The 17,137-nt window shown below is 37.2% G+C and overlaps 1 long non-coding RNA gene across 1 annotated transcript in view; it reads right to left on the bottom strand.

The window, feature by feature from the left end:
* Window positions 1-420: 420 nt before the first annotated feature.
* Window positions 421-17,137, bottom strand: part of LOC116273694 — a 35,145-nt gene continuing 18,428 nt past the window's right edge. The window contains exon 2 of the long non-coding RNA XR_004182015.1: window positions 421-706. This is a non-coding gene — a long non-coding RNA (uncharacterized LOC116273694). The remainder of the gene's footprint in view (window positions 707-17,137) is intronic.

The raw sequence follows: 17,137 nt of genomic DNA on the forward strand, positions 1-17,137 counted from the left end.
ACCCAAGCCAGAGTACACTGTGGCAGGATGAAAATCCAAACTTGAGCTACGAAAGTAGGTCTAATAATTACTCAAGAAAATTATTGAAGGAAATCATTAAATGAAAGTTCAGAAAAAAATAAAGGTATGTTACTCTCTTTGGTTGACTCTAGCAAGACTCATTATGCTATTTTTAAATTAACGAATGAAAACAAGCAAATAAACAAATGAAGCAATACTTAGAATTAGGTGTTTATGAAACCACAGAAGTAAAGAAATAATTCATGGTATAATTTAGAGAAAGTTTCTCTAGAAAATAAATGAGGTTTTTCTATCAAAATCTAAAAATCTATCCAAGATAAAAAAAAATAAGGATTACCTGTATTTTGAAAGAAAAAGTAGAGATATAATGCTACATGTAACAAAAAGGGGCTATTGAAGTACGATGAGTTACAGCTTTATTAGTGTCCTTGGTATCTTCCAAGGAAAGCTACATTCCTAACAATTGATTTATTTCCTTTAAACTCAAGTTTCTCTACAGTAGAGACAAGTTGTTTTCAGTTAGGATACAGAAATTCTCAAAAAGTGGTCTACTCATTTTTCTATAACAGTATTCACTAGGCATCCTCCTAATCTTCATTTATGTATCTTAATAAGCTTGCATACTTGGAGTGGACTATGTTGAGCCGTGGCCAAAGTTCTTCTATCCAATTGTAATCCTGGGTTGCTATGTCAGAGAAAACAAATACATATGTTATGTTGGTTATGGCTTGTAAAACAATTTCTTTTAAATATGATCACTGAAACTCAAAGACTGGTTACACTTGGATGCACTGACAAAAAATTAGCATCGAAACCAGCAAAGGTGGGTCATGGTGAATCTGTAAAGGGTAACTCCCCAATGAGCCTGGCCTAGTGCTGGTAATTGACCTTGCCTGTCTCATTTCTATCCAGAGGTCCATGGAGACTGAAAATTTCAAAACCACACTCTCAGATTGGAGAATGGTACTGAACGTTATCACAAGCTCTAAGCATTTATGGAGCCTGAATCCTATAGAATTAAGAAGTGAAGGGCTGAGTGAGTGAACTCGAGATCGAAGTGAATGGATGAATTAATAAAAATAAATATCCAAGGAATGTTTCAAATGACAGATTAATAAAAGCTCTTGGATATCTGTGGGTAGATGGTTTGTGCAAAGATCGAAAAGCACGTTATTGAGAACCAAGTAACAAAGAAAGCTGGCTTCATTGTAACAGAATTCTGTCAAATACCTGAATTACCTGGAGTTTACATATTTTCCCCCTCAATTCCCTGATGAAGGCAACTGACAAAGTCCTACTGAATGACTTTACTATATTTAATTAGATTTTAAAAGCAAAGTGCTTTATTTTATTTTATGAGATTCTGCACCTGCAACTTCCTTCTACTTATATCCCTGCAAATAAGCAAGTTACTCTTTTTTTTTTCTTTTTTTTGAGACAGAGTCTGGCTCTGCCTCCCAGGCTGGAGTGCAATGCCGAGATCTCAGCTCACTGCAAGCTCCACCTCCCGGGTTCCCGCCATTCTCCTGCCTCAGCCTCCCGAGTAGCTGGGACTACAGGCGCCCACCACCACTCCTGGCTAATTTTTTTTTGTATTTTTATTAGAGACGGGGTTTCACCTTGTTAGAGGATGGTCTCCATCTCCTGACTCCATGATCCGCCCACCTTGGCCTCCCAAAGTGCTGAGATTACAGGCATGAGCCACCAGACCCGGCCGCAAGTTACTCTTTTTAACATAAATGCAAGAAATTATGATATGTCTCCTTGCAGTTATTGACATTGTTTACATAAAACAAAACAGGATGTTGTATTTTGGGTTACAAAATCTAATTATGAGTGCGACTTATGAAGTGAGTGTGACATGCATTAGAAAAGTCCAGGTACGGTTTCTGAGTTAAATTCATGTAAAGAGTAATATCTGTGTTTCCTGTTACTTAGATAGAAATCGAACTTAATCTAGTAAAGTTGCTACAATTCCACATGCCAAATAAATACGCAAATAGTTAAGAGGTGTTCGCACATGATCATTTAGTGCCGTTCAACTGTATATTTTGAGCTTTAACAAATTCTAATGCCTAAACCAAAGCTGTGGGAGACTGTTTTGAAATAAACATTATTTAACAATGACTCGAAAAGATGATTATCTTTTTATTCTATTTATTTAGAGTATGTACCTCAAAAACATAGCAATATAACAAGAAAATGTTTTACCGTCTTCCAAGCATAAGTTAAGGATAAAACAAGTATGAATAAATGCTTATTAAATTGATATATGCCTTATATTTGAATATTAATTGCTATTCTCTTTCTTTGTGACTTTAGGAATGCTTTTACTCTCTAGAAGCTACAGTTCTTTCATCTGACGGTATATAGACTGGATGCAAGGGACAGATAAGTTCACAATGTTAAAGCGCCTTAAAAATTAGGACATATCTCTCTATATATTTAAATATTTTCATAATGGTGTACTTAAAATACTTTATATTTTAAAACAAACTTAAATATAACTATTTACCCACCCTGAAAACATAGATTCAAGGAAGCTCTGGGCATCTTACTTGTCAACCTGTTGATATTCAGTATTGATTTGGAAGATTCAAATAGCTTAGTCAATATCTCCCTCCTCTCTCTTTCATGTGCTTCTATCTAAAACTTCTCTTTTATTTGAAATAAACAGTATATTTTCTCTAAAAGATGATCCTTATACATTCTTTATTTCTAGATTAGTTACTAGAATTACGCTAAGTCATAATGGACATTTAGCTGGGTCCTGTTTACAAATGCAATTGACAAGTGTGTAGACTCTGGCCTTGGAACAAAATAAAGGTAGCAATTAGCCCCTCTAGAATAAAATCTGTGCTGTTCTCTTTATTGACATAATGGTCTAAATTGTCATTTAATCAGTGCGTATATGGACATAGAAAGAGGAGCTCTGAAATTTTCAGCACAAAGACACAGCAAAAGAAAACAAATACCAAATTGCATCTTAGAAAATGGAGATTTTTAGTAAATTTTCTTAAAAGAAGTGAACAGTGAGAAGAAAGCAGTAAGTTTGGGACAGACCTGGTACTGATTTGACACTGCAAATAAATAATTTGTTTTTCCTCTTATGCTGGTGCAGGTAACTTGAGGCTGGTTGGTGATTAAGATGATCAAGATGTGAAAAAACAACAGGGCATCAAAAGGAAACGCTTTGGCTGGCATTTCTTATCTAACTCATTTGGTTTTACTTGAAGACTCAGACACAATCAAGTGAGTAGAAAATAAAGTAAATTTTGTGGAGCTAAGTAATGCAATCAAAACTAGGGCAGGACATGAAGCTGAGCCCAGATGTGTAAGAGGGTGAGAATTAGGAGATTACCAAGTTCAGACCTTTGGATGGAGCTGAGTCTATAGGTACAGTCAAGTGGTCGCAGCAATACTAAGGGGAAAAGTGCTAGAGCTGTGATTACCTAAGAATGTTACATTCACCCTGCATCAAAAGCCCTTTCACTTTGAGTAAGGAGTTGGACAGGGTAAGTTCAAAGATCCTTTCACACATACAAAGCATCTATAAACAATAAATAATTTCTTAGAAGATTTTTCCTCTAAAACACAACTCTATATCTGGAAGCTTGTTAAATTTCATCATTTATGATTAGGTATGTATACTATTTTTGCACATGTACCAACCCTGTTGACAAGAAAAAAGACACAGCACTATCATTAAGATTTCATGGATCCAATCTACTCAAAAGAGATGCCTGTCTGTATGGCAGAAATGGTGCCCAAAAAATGAGGTCTCATCATGTCTAGTAAATATGAGGGATGGACAAAATGAGATGATCTTTCATCTCTGAGATTATGCTACTGCTTAAGCCACATCAAATTGGTTTTTAAATTCTAAAATGTGGGGATCTCAACCAATATGACATTGTTTATTTCCGTCTACCTTTCTTACTCTTCCTGAAGTGCTAACACTATGCCATGGAAGAAGATAATTGTGTATCTCCTGGTATCTCTTAATATCCTGTATAAGCTTTTTTCCCCAAGAGTACAGTGACAAAGTACAGTACCAAAAAACTGTATGACTTAAAACAAAACAAATGTATTGCTGCATTATAGGAGAATTTGGAGGCTAGAAATCTAAAATCCAGATGTTGGAGGGGCTATGCTCTTTCTGATGGTTCTAGGGGAAAGATAAGTCAACCCATAAAAGCCTTCAATGTAGTTTTGGCAACTTAAATTGTATGCTGTTTTTCCACGCTGATGTCTCTCTTTGTAAGACTTTTCCTGCAAGATTCCCGTATGTTAAAATAACTGTGATTGAGTTTAGTAAACTGCTGTTCTAAGCATTATATTTTTGAAGGCAACAGCTGAACAAATCTCTTTTTTATTTCATTTGTGAAGGCACAGAACATAGCCCTTGCTCAGTTGTTCAGTGTGCAGTGCCACCAACATATAAGTTGGTTGAAATAATATATGTTACTATTGTTAACGGAAAAAAACGAGTTCTGTAAAATATCTTAAAGAGGTCTACTTTGAGTCAATATGAGTGACCACAGCCTGAGGAAAACACAAACCTAAGAATCCTTGAATAAATGGTCCCAAGGTGGACAGATTACAGTTTAGCTTTATATGTTTCTGGAAGGCAGGAGTTACATGAAAAGACATAAATCAATACATAGAAGACATAAATTTGTATGGCTTAAAAAGTTGGGATATCTTGAAGCAGGGAATAAGAAGTTATAGGTGGATTTAGAAATTATTTAATTTGCAGTTGGTTAAAAAAGTAAGGCTCTATCTAAAACTGGGAGTCAGTAGAAATGTTTAAGTTAAGATAAGGATGGTATGTCAGAGTCAGACACAATTTACTGGGCCAAATAACCTGTTTACCAAGATTTATGGCCTTGAGGCATTACTTACCCCTTGCCTTGAATGGCCTTAGGTTTTATTTGTAATTTGGTATCTTATTGCCACCAATATAGTTTGATTGTGTTCCCACCCAACATTTTGAATTGTAGTTCCCATAATTTTCATGTTTGATGGGAGGAACACAGTGGGAGGTAATTGAATTCTGGAAGCAGTTTACACCATGCTATTCTTGTGATCATGAGTAAGTTCTCACAAAATCTGATGGTTTTATAAGGAGCTTTCCCTTTTGCCTGGCTCTCATTCTTCTCCTTCCTACCACTATGTGAAGAAGAATGTGTTTGCTTCCCCTTCTGCCATGATTGTAAGTTTCCAGAGGCCTTCCCAGGCCTGAGGAACTGTAAGTCAATTGAACCTTTTCCTTTATAATTTACCTAGTCTCGGGCAGTTCTTTACAGCAGTGTAAGAATGGACTAACACGGTAAACTGGTACCAGTGAAGTGCTGCCATAAAGATACCGAAAATGTGGAAGTGATTTTGGAACTGGGTAACAGGCAGAGGTTGGAATAGTCTGGAGGACTCAGTAGAATACAGGAAGATGTGGGAAAGTATGGAACTTCCTAGAGACTCGTTGAATGGCTTTGACCAAATTGCTGATAGTAATATGGACAATGAAGTCCAGGCTGAGGTGTCTCAGAAGGAGATGAGGAACTTGCTGGAATCTGGAGAAAACGTGACTCTTGCTATGTTTTAGCAAAGAGACTGGCAGCATTTTCCCTCTTTCCTAGAGATCTATGGAACTTTGAATTTGAGAGGAATGATTTAGGGTATTCAGTGGAAGAATTTTCTAAGTGGCCAAACATTCAAGAGAAACCACAGCATAAAGGTTTGGAAAATTTTCAGCCTGACAATGTGATAGAAAAGAAAAACCCATTTTCTGGGATGAAATTCAAGCCAGCTGCAAGAAATTTGAATTAGTAATGAGAAGTCAAATGTTAATCACCAAGACAATGGGGAAAAGTCTTCAGGGCATGTCAGAGACCTTCACAGAAGTTCCTCCCATCACAGGTCTGAAGTTCTAGGAAGGAAAAATGGTTTCTGGGGCCCAGCCAAGGATTCCCCTGATCTGTGCAGCCTCAGGATGTAGTCCCCTGCATCCCAGCTGTTTCATATCCAACTGTGGCTAAAAGGGGCCAATGTACAGCTCAGGCCATTACTTCATAGGATGCAATCCCCAAGCCTTGGTGGCTTCCATGTAATTTTGAGCCTGTGCATGCACAGAAGTCAAGAATTGAGATTTAGAAACCTCTGCCTAGGTTTCAGAAGATGTATGGAAACGCCTGGTTGTCCAGGCAGAAGTCTGCTGCAGGGATGTAGCCCTCATGGAGAATCTCTGCTAGTGCAGTGCAGAAGGGAAAAGTGGGGTTGAGGTCTCCACACAGAGTCCCCACTGGAGCACTGTTTCATGGAGTGTGAGAAGAGGGCTACTGTCCTCCAGATCCCAGAATGGTAGATCCACTGAGAGCTTACAATGTGCACCTGGAAAAGCTGCAGGCACTCAACACCAGCCTGCGAAAGCAGCTGGGAGGGGGAATGTACCCTGCAAAGTCACAGATGCAGAGTTTCCCAAGGCCATGGGAGGCCACTTTTTGTATCAGTGTGACCTGGGTTAGAGACAGGGAGTCAAAGGAGATCATTTTGGAACTTTAAGGTATAATGACTGTTCTATTGGATTTTGTACTTGTATGGGTCTGTAATCCATTTGTTTTGACCAATTTCTCCTATTTGAAATGGGTGTATTTACCCAATGCCTGTACCTCCATTTTATCTAGGAAGTTACTGACTTGCTTTTGATTTTACAGGGTCATAGGCAGAAGGGACTTGCCTTGTCTCAGATGAGACTTTTGACTTGGAATTTGGGTTAATGCTGGAATTAGCTCAGACTTTGGAGGATTGTTGCAAAGGCATGATTGTGTTTTGAAATGTGTGGACATGAGATTTGAGAGGAGCCAGGGGCAGAATGATATAGTTTGGCTGTGTCTCCACCCATATGTCACCATGAATCCCCACATGTGGTGAGAAGGGCCTGGTGGGAGGTAATTGAATCAATTAGGTGGTTTTCCCCATGCTGTTCTTGTGATAGTGACTAAATTCTCACAAGATCTGATTGTTTGTAAGGGGCTTTCCCATTCACTTGGTTCACATTCCTATCCCTCCTGCCACAATGTGAAGACGGACATGTTTGCTTCCCCTTCTACCATGATTGTAAGTTTCCTGAGGCCTCCACAGCATTGTGGAACTGTGAGTCAATTAAACCTCTTTCCTTCAGAATTTACCCAGTCTTGGGCAGTTCTTTATAATGGCATGAGAACAGAATAATACAGCCACAAAGAGTCTATTTTGTCTGTCTTATGTTCTGTATTTTAACTTTAATGCTGGTTAGTTGTTGTGTATATACTCCAAAAGAGATGAGGTGTAATGAGGCTAATCTGAATGCCCTTCAGGATATGGCCAGGAATTCAGTTTTTAAGTTTCACTCTGGCCTCCTTGGCTAAGAGGGAGCTGGTTCAGTTGGTAGGGGTTGTAGAATTTTATTTTTGGTTTATATCACTTATGGTAAAATAAAAAAGGAAACAGATTGGGAAAGAGACTTTTGCAGGGAGTTACTCTGCTGGTCTGATCTTCTTACTATGCTGCTTTTCAGACAGATTTTCTCTTTCCTTGCTGTCAATTTGCCAACTTTGCTCCAAAGGAAGTTTGATCTGACTTTTAATGTTGCTATGAAAAGAACTTTGTTTTATATTACAGAAAAAAAATGGCTCTAATATTAAAAGATTAATCCCTTTTGCCTCTAAACATATGATTAACCATAAATTATCACACCAGACCTGATCACGTCTTTCAAAAGCCTATTAAAAAACAAATTAACCTTTTCTCTCTAGGCTGAACTCCCTTGTTAATATGAAAATCAGGAGTAATTCAGGGCTCTTAGCTTTTGTTATCCCAGCCATATTCCTTTGTGTTTTTCAAGTTGAGTTGTGACTGGAGAGTGAGTCATACCAGCTTAATTAATTTAGTTAAGAACCAATTAAAAGCAGTATTTTGTGCATGAGAAAGCTTGCCTGAAATGTTTTTAATTTCGACAGGAGTTTCCTCATTACTCCAGCTTCTATATATATGGCTTGTGCCTTAGTGGAAGAAAGGAAAAGATACTTCCTTATTGAGTAAGACATTTCTTAATTTGTCATCGTAAGTGAATTCATGTGAGTTTTCAGTTTTAAAGAAGGCATGATTTACATTTACTCTCATAAATATATACCATCAACAAAAAATATTACCGAGGTTTCTTATTTTTATAGCAGTTTGTCTAGGTTTATGAATAGCTAACCCATACATTGTCTTTCTCCAGTAGACTAACTGATATAAACCAGCACTGCAGAAAGAAGATTAAATGGAGATTCATTCTTTCTGTATCTTTCCCATCCCATTAAGATGGAATTAAATAATATGACATAGTGTAATTTAAAAGTAGTGTGATCTAAAAGTAGTGGGGTCTTCAGATGCTTGCCTTCTGGAAGCAGATGTTATTTAGACAAAGCACTGGCACATAAGTCTCATTATCAAGTTCTGTAGGTCCCTGTATGTTACTTGTACTTGTGTGTGGGTAAATCTAGCACATGGATAATATATACTAGGAAAGAGTGAGAGAAGTATCAAAATCAGCTTATCTAAGGCAGATGTCAGCAAATGTTTTCTGTAAAGGGACAGATAGTAAGTAGTTTAGGCTTTGAGGACCAGAAGTTCCTGTTTCTGGTCTCTGTTACAACCAATTAACTCTGCAGTAGTAACATGACAATAGTAAGAGACAATACGTAAACTAATGGACAAGATTGTGTTGCAATAAGACATTATTTACATAACAGAACAAATACTGCATTTGGCCTAGAGGCTATGACTCGCCAACCCGTGATGTAGCACATGGTGATGGCACTGACACTTATTGGCTAGGCAAGACATTTATCAATCTGGGGCTCAGTTTCCTCATCCTAAAAGGAGGAGGTTAGATTAAGAAAGGCAGAAGGTCTCTCTAGCTTAGTATGTTTTAGTTCACATAAAGAGTTGGTTTCTAAAAAATATCCTGAAGCATAGCTATAGGGTCAGGCAGATGACTCTTCAATATCCTCTTTTTAAAAATCTTAATTAGAGATAATATAAGAACTTCTTTCTTTGTATATGGTTGTTTCCTAAACATAGAGAACTGAGAGCTATTATGACTGTTAGTCTGTTTTGCATTCCTATTAAAAAAAAAAAAAACCCTGAGCCTGTGTCATTTGTTGAAAAAAAAAAAGGTTTATTTGGCTCCCAGTTCTGCAGGCTGTGCAATAAGCATAATACCATCTGCTTATGGTAAAGGACTCAGGAAACTTTCACTCATGATGAAAGGCGAAGGGCAGGCATGTCATATGGCAAGAGAGGCAGCAAGGGGGAGAGGAAGAGGTTACCAGGGTCCTTTCAACAAGCAGCTCTCATGTGACCTAACAGAATGAGAACTCAGTCATTACCATGGGGAGGGCACCAAGCCATTCATGAAGGATTCTAACCCATGACTGAAGCACCTCCCACCAGGCCCCACCTGAACATTAGGGATTACATTTCAATATGAGATTTGGAGAGAACACACATCCGAATCATAACATTCCACCTCTGGCCCTGCAAATCTCATGTCCTAACACTTCAAAATATAATTATCTCTTTCCAATAGTCCCCCAAAGTCTTTCATTTTTCTTTGAGATGGACTATCGCTCTGTCACCCAAGCTGGAGTGCAATGGCATAATCTAGGCTCACTGTAACCTCCACCTCCTGAGTTCAAGTGATTCTCTTGCCTCAGCCTCCTAAGTAGCTGGGCTTACAGGCGTCCACCACCAAGCCTGGCTAATTTTTGTATTTTCAGTAGAGATGAGGTTTCAGTATGTTGGTCAGGCTGTTCTCAAACTCCTGACCTTGTGATCCTCCCGCATTGGCCTCCCAAAGTGCTGGGATTATAGGCGTGAGCCACGGTGCCTAGCCCTAAAGTCTTAACTTCTTACAGCATTAACTAAAAAATCCAAAGTCTCATTTGTCTCATTTGAGACTCGAGGCATGTTTCTTCCACCTATGAACCTACAAGATTAAAAAAATATATATTTACTTCCAAGATACAGTAGTGGTACCAGTATTGGGTAAACATTCCCATTCCAAAAGGCAGAAATCGGCCAAAAGAAAGGGGCAATAGGTCACATGCAAGTCCAAAACACAGCAGGTGTTTACATGCATTAAACCTTAAAGCTCCAAAATAATCTTTGACTCCATGTCTCACATCCTTGGCATATTGGTGTAAGGGGTGGGCTCCCAAGACCTTAGGTAGCTCTGCCCCTGTGACTTTACAGGGTATATTCACCATGGCTGCTTGCAAAGGTTGGAGCTGACTGCCTTTAGCTTTTCCAGGCTCAGGATACAAGCTGCCATTTGCTCCACTGTCCTGGAGCCTGGAGGGCAGTGGCCACCTTCCCACAGCTCCACTAGGCAGTGCCTTGGCGGGGACTCTGTGTGTGGGCTTCAAGTTTACGTCTTCCCTCAGCACTGCCTTAGTACGAGCTTTATGATAGGGCTTCCTCCCTGCAGCAGGCTTTTGTCATACATCTGTGAAATCCAGCTAGAAGCTGTGAAGCCTCCTTCACTCGTGCATTCTGCACACCTGTAGGGTTAACACCACATGGAAACAGCCAGGGGTTATGGTGACCTTAAGAATGGAAGCCTGAGCTGTGTCTGTGGCCCTTTGAGCTGAGGCTGGAGTTGGAGTGGTCTTGATTCAGGGAACAGTGTCCTGAAGCGGTGTGTAGCAACAGGGTGTTGGTCATGGCCCCCAGAATGATTCTTTCCTTCTCAGTCTCTGAGCCTGTAATAGAAGGCGCTGCCTCAAACATCCCTGAAATGGCTTCAAAGTCTTTTCTCTATTGCCTTGGTTAGTAGTACTTGGCTCAATTTTAGTCATGCTAATTAGTATAGGAAGTGGTTGCTCTGCAGCCCTCTTATATTCCTTTCCTGAAAATGCTTTTTTTCTTTTCTATCTCATGGCCAGATTGCAAATTTTACAAACTTGTACACTCTGCTTCCCTTTTAAATATCAGTTCCAATGTTAAGTCATTTCTTTGCATCTGCATCTGATTATAAGTTGTTAGAAACAGCCACACTACATCTTGAATGCTTTGCTACTTAGAATTGTTTTTCTTCCAGGTACCCCAGGTCATCACTCTCTCTTTTTTTTTTTTTTTTTTTGAGACAGAATCTCACACTGTCGCCCAGGCTGGAGTGCAGTGGCATGATCTCGGTTCACTGCAAGCTCTGCCTTCCAGGTTCATGCCATTCTCCTGCCTCAGCCTCCCGAGTAGCTGGGACTACAGGTGCCCACCACCACGCCTGACTAATGTTTTGTATTTGTAGTAGAGATGAGGTTTCACTGTATTAACCAGGATAATCTTGATCTCCTGACCTCGTGATCCGCCCGCCTCAGCAGTCTTCCACACATTCTTAGGTCATGGACACAATGCAGTGAAGTTCTTTGCTAAGAATTAAGAAGGGAGACCTTTGCATCAGTTCCCAATAAATTCCTCATTTCCATCTGCAACCTTGTTAGCCTGGCGTTCACTGTTCATATTTCTATCAACATTTTAGTTAAAAGCATTTAACCAGTCTCTAAGAAGCTCCAAACATACCCTCACCTTGCTGTCTTCTTCTGACCCCTTCAAACTCCGTCTAACCTCTACTCATTACACAATTCTAAAGCTGGTACTGCATTTTCAATTCAATTATAACAATGTCCCACAATTCAGCACCAATTTTCTGTGTTAGTCTGTTTTGTGTTGCTGTAAAAAAAAATACCTGAGGCTGAGTAATTTATAAACAAAAGAGTTGTATGCGGCTCATGGTTCTTCAGGATGTACAAGAGGCATAGTGCCAGCATCTGCTTCTTTTGAGGGTTTCAGAAAGCTCCCACTCATGACAAAATGTGAAGGGACAGCAGGCATATCAATCACACGGTGAGAAAGGGAGCAAGAGGGGAGGAAGTACCAGGTTCCATTAAACAATGGTGTGAACTATCAGAATGTGAAACTCAGTCATTACCATGGTGAGGACACTAAGCTATTCATGTGGGATCTGCCCCTGTGACCCAAACATGTCCCACCAGACCTCACCTCCGCCATTGAGGATCACATTTCCACATGAGATTTGGAGGGGACATACATCCAAACCATATCAATGACAGTAAGACTTAATTACATAGTCTCCGGAAACTACTCTGTTAAAGGAAGAAGTTAAATATAACACTAGAAAAATTTTGAAGAACCATATACTTTTGAGTTAGAAATGGACTTTTTAAACTTGCAGAAGAGAATTTGAATATTAGAGACACAAATGCTGGTAGAAAACTACAAGACTAGAAGACATAAGTGCTGGTAGAAAAAACTGGCTCCATGAAAACATTTTTTGAGGGTATAAAACTTCACTGGAAAAATTATCTTTGCTGGAATACCTCATTACCCAGCAATGTAGAATAAATGGGGCATTGCTCACTGTTGATTTGCCTCCATAGCCTCTGTAACTAAATGTGGCCTAAGGCAGTTCTGCAAACAGGAGGATTCCTGAATATTTAATTGTTGCTTGAAAAATTTTTCATTATCATTACTCAGGGATCAGAGTTTCTTCTTATACTTGATATTACTTTAGTAAATGTAAACACCGAGAGTAATTCTACTGCAGTTTGACTTGAAACTATAAGTATACAAGTAATCAGTTCTCAAAAAATAAGCTGGATTTAAGTTTTTAAATGCATATATTTCATTAATTTTTACTGTCTCTTTTCACCTTTACTTTGAACACTATCCTTAATGAAGTTGCCTCTCATATCTCTGAATAACTATGATCCTATATAGTGTATCTGCAGGTCTCCACATGAGATGGAACTATTTTCAATTAGATTATTGAAATATTGGTTCTACTGGAGTCCATGCATAGAAATTTTTTACCCTAGGCTTTCAGTTTTCCTTAAACATAAGACTTGTTATTAACATGCTTTCAAGGAACATGAGAATTATATAATTTGATTTATTGAATTCACCTTGTCAAAGTAGCATATGTAAAAACAAGTCAAAATTTAGTTATTACAGACTTTTCCAGGTGAATAAATGCTGCATGATGTCTTTATGTTATGCTATAAGGAGATACAGAGAATAACTTAATTACATGAATACTCAGTGGCATGCATTTTGGGTAAGCTTTTGTGTGACTAAATTGCATGAGCCACAAAGTCTAGTTCACCGTCCCCATTCCCTATTATAAAATTTAATGTTATCGCCACTTTGTCAGATAACTGTCTTAGCCAAATGCAGGTTCCTACTCTACCAAAAACATCTCTCCACTGTAACTATTAGTTATCCTGCTGCAGTCTTCTGTCTGTGAGCACCTTAACTGATAATGCTTGAAGAATTGAAACAGATAAAAATATCTATTCAATCTTGTTTTGAAATTTATACCACTATTCAATGGCTAGGCTACAACACATTTAAAACTCCAATTTTTAATAAAGTCCAGAAGTATTGCAAAATATGGAGGAAGTTTCAAATATTGGGTGAAGATTTTTATCTCTGTAAAGAATATAAAGTTATTCAAATGCTCATTTAGGTCTTTGTTTCAGATGGTCTAAATGTTTTCAAACTTTTTAGTCTAATTTTGTAATCATTTATGACAGTTCCTCAAAGACTTAAAAATTATATGAGATAGTATACTATAAGACAAAATATTTTATATATACATACAACATCAAAATTCAATCTAGCTGACAAGTGGAAGATAGAATAATGAAATAGTCGAGGCAAAGGGAGAAAATTCTTATTGATATTTGATGAAGAATGTCCATGGTATTGTCTATTAATGCAAATATATTTTAATTTATAAGTATATTGTACACTGTTCATTCTTTCTCCCATTCATAAAGGGTATTTGCTTTTGCCTGATTATAATATTTAAAAGTAGATCATATAATAATTAGTGTTTTATATCTTAATATATCTGTAAATAAACCACTTTCATAGCTTCAGAAATTTTAATAATATAGTATTTGAAAGAGGAATGACAATAAAACAAAGAAAAAGAGTGATTTAAAATTTTTATCTCCTAGATTTCTCCAACCTTATAGTGTTATTGTATATGTGTCTCTGTATGTCTATATGTTAATATTTTTCGAAGTTTTTAGCTGGCAATCTTTAAGTATGATTGGATGAACCCAAACTCTAATAGCCATAAATGGAGAGCACCAAAAGCAAAGTGAGATTTACAAACTTGATCTTGAAGAAAAAACGAAGAAGATTGAGAAAAATACTATCTGTTAGGAAATAAATTATTTCCATTGGAGTATATCCTTTAAAAAAGTATTTTTATACTCTCTATTAAAATTGTTCATCACCAATACTCTTTGGGATTGTATCACCCAGAAAAAGCAATGCTTAAGGCAAAAGGTTGAAGATTTTCTTAACAAGAAAAAAGCACTATGAGATTTTCAAAGAAAATACAGAATGTTTCTCTAATAAGCACATTAATAACTTGCAAATGTGTTGTCACATTTAGGGCAATAATTTATAGTACATTTCTCCCTAAGTATATCTGTAATAATTTAAGGAAAAAATAAAGAAGAAATAGACTAAGCAAAATCTTGTTGAAACAGTTTTAAATTTAAGACTTAGTTGATCCAATTCTTATACTGAATATGTGTTGACAGCTTTTCATAAACAATTCAGTCATATTATTTCACACATATGCTCATATTTGAATTCAGCTTATTGAGTTATTTGGGGTCTCTTTTTGTTCCTTTTTGTTGCTATAAAGAGGTAGTTAGTTCATCACTCAATTTCATTTTAAATTTGCATAATAAAAACTTGCTTATAAGCAATTCAGAGTATTTTACATATTGACATATATTACCATGTCACAGAGTAAACAATTCAATTTTAGTCATTATCATCATCATCATCATTGACACTGCTAGTAGGATTACTGCTGTAATGATGATTCCTGCCATTTTTGGAAGACATTTTAAATACTGTGTGAGATATACATTAGGAACACTGGTTGCAAATGTCACAAACAGAATTCACACCAGATTTAGCAGAAGTAATGTATACTGAAAGGATATCAGTATTGAATGAAATGTACATGATTGTGAAGAGCTGAATTAAGTCTTAACTCTTCCACTTGCTTTCTATATGACCTCAGACAAGTTACATGACTGCTCTGTGCTCTAATTTTTTCCTCTGTAGACTTGAAATTTTACATCTCCTACTTCATAAAGTTACTGTGACCAGTAAATATTTTTTTAAAAAAAAATCTAGAGCAGAGCCTATCATCAGTGACATCTGATTGCTTATAATACGTTACTGTTGTTATTGCAGTTGTCCTTATTAAGGCATTTCTAAATCAAAGGGAAAGTATGCAGCTGGTCCTGAAAAAGAAAAGGAGGCTCAGGGATGATATGAAAAATACAGGAAGTCCTCTCTTTCTGTCTCCCACTCGGTGTCACTCTGCACATTTATATTAATCTAGTGGATATTATTATTTCCATTTTAAAACCGGAAAATCTAAAGCTTAGAGAGGCAAAATACTTTTCCAAGTTCACACAGTAAGTGTCATAGATATGATTTTAAATCTAGTTGGTATAACTCCAAGTCCATTATACTAAATGCTGTAGTAGACATTGACTAAGATTATGGAAACCATTTTTAAGTACTCTCAAGTGATGATTTATGTAGTTTTTTAATTGGTTAATTTTTAATAAATCTATAAGCACTTACAGGTTCTATGATCAGATCTCCATAAGTAGAATATTCAATTTATTTATTTTTTCAGGAAAGGAGATGGATTTGCATCAATGCATTTGTATTCTATTGTTTGGTTTCCATGGTATCTATTGAGACAGCATAGACATTTCATTACCTAAAATAATGAAGAATACGAGGCTTCTAAAACTGAACACACATTGTCCACTGTATTAAAACCACGTGATCTACCCTATTAATCTAAAGAGGCTAGGATACAGGAAACTGATAAACTAGTTAATGAAGTCATTACCATCAGAGAAATAACTGCAACAAAATGATTCCTGGCACCACTGACAATGGACAAAAGGGAATGGAGATATTAAAAACTATGAAGTGACCTGTCAGAGTTTTTAATGAAAATAAAGGAAAATATAATTTTAGAACATCTCTGGAGTGGCGCTAGGCCAAAACTTTTTAAATTTAGTCTTAGGAAAATACTGGACAGGGTATAAGTCTAGGAGACTCTTTATGTTCTAGAAGAAGACATATGATTATATTAGCCAGGATTCTGCTCGAAAAACAAAATACATATAAATAGATTTATTATGAGCTATTGGCTCATGCAATTATAGAAGCTGAAATATCCCACAATCTGCTGTCTGCAACCTAGAAACCCTGGAAAGCCGGGGTTCTAGATGTAAGGACTAATAACTGGAGGGATGATAGTGTAGATTCCAGTTTGAGCCAGAAGGTCTGAGAACCAGGGATGCCAGGGTAAGAGATCTATGTTCCAGCTCAAACAGGAAAGAATTCAACCTTTCTTTACCTTTTTGTTCTATTCAGGACCTTGAGGAATTGAATGATGCCTGTCAACAGTGGGGAGGGCCATCTGCTTTACTCAGCACCAATTCAAATGCTAATCTCTTCCAGAAACACCTTCCCAGACACATTCAAAAATAATGTTTAACCAGATATCTAAGTGTAACTTGGCGCAATCAAGTCACCACATAAAATTAACCATTACAATGGATTTCTCAATAATTATGTCTAAATCACTGGAAAAACTTGAAATCAGCTCATTTATTAGATGGCAGCTTCTTGGTGACACAAGGAATGATTCTTACTGACATGGTTTGAGGATTGTGGGGCAAAGACTTTCTCATGCTCACTTTTTGCCCGGTGCCTCCTACAGTAATAGTGAACAAAATCAATATTAGTTACTTTCTGGTTAATTGTAAATTATGTTGTGGCAATTATATACCAGAATTCTTTTTTTTTTTTAAGAGATGGGGGTCTCACTACATTTCCCAAGTTAATCTTGAACTCCTGTCCTCAAGCAATCTTCCAACTTTAGCCTCCAAGACTGCTAGGATTATAGGCATGAACCACCATGACTGGTCCAGAACTCAGTTACAAT

This window comes from Papio anubis, chromosome 2 (assembly GCF_008728515.1).
Source record: "Papio anubis isolate 15944 chromosome 2, Panubis1.0, whole genome shotgun sequence".
Taxonomy (NCBI): Eukaryota; Metazoa; Chordata; class Mammalia; order Primates; family Cercopithecidae; genus Papio; species Papio anubis.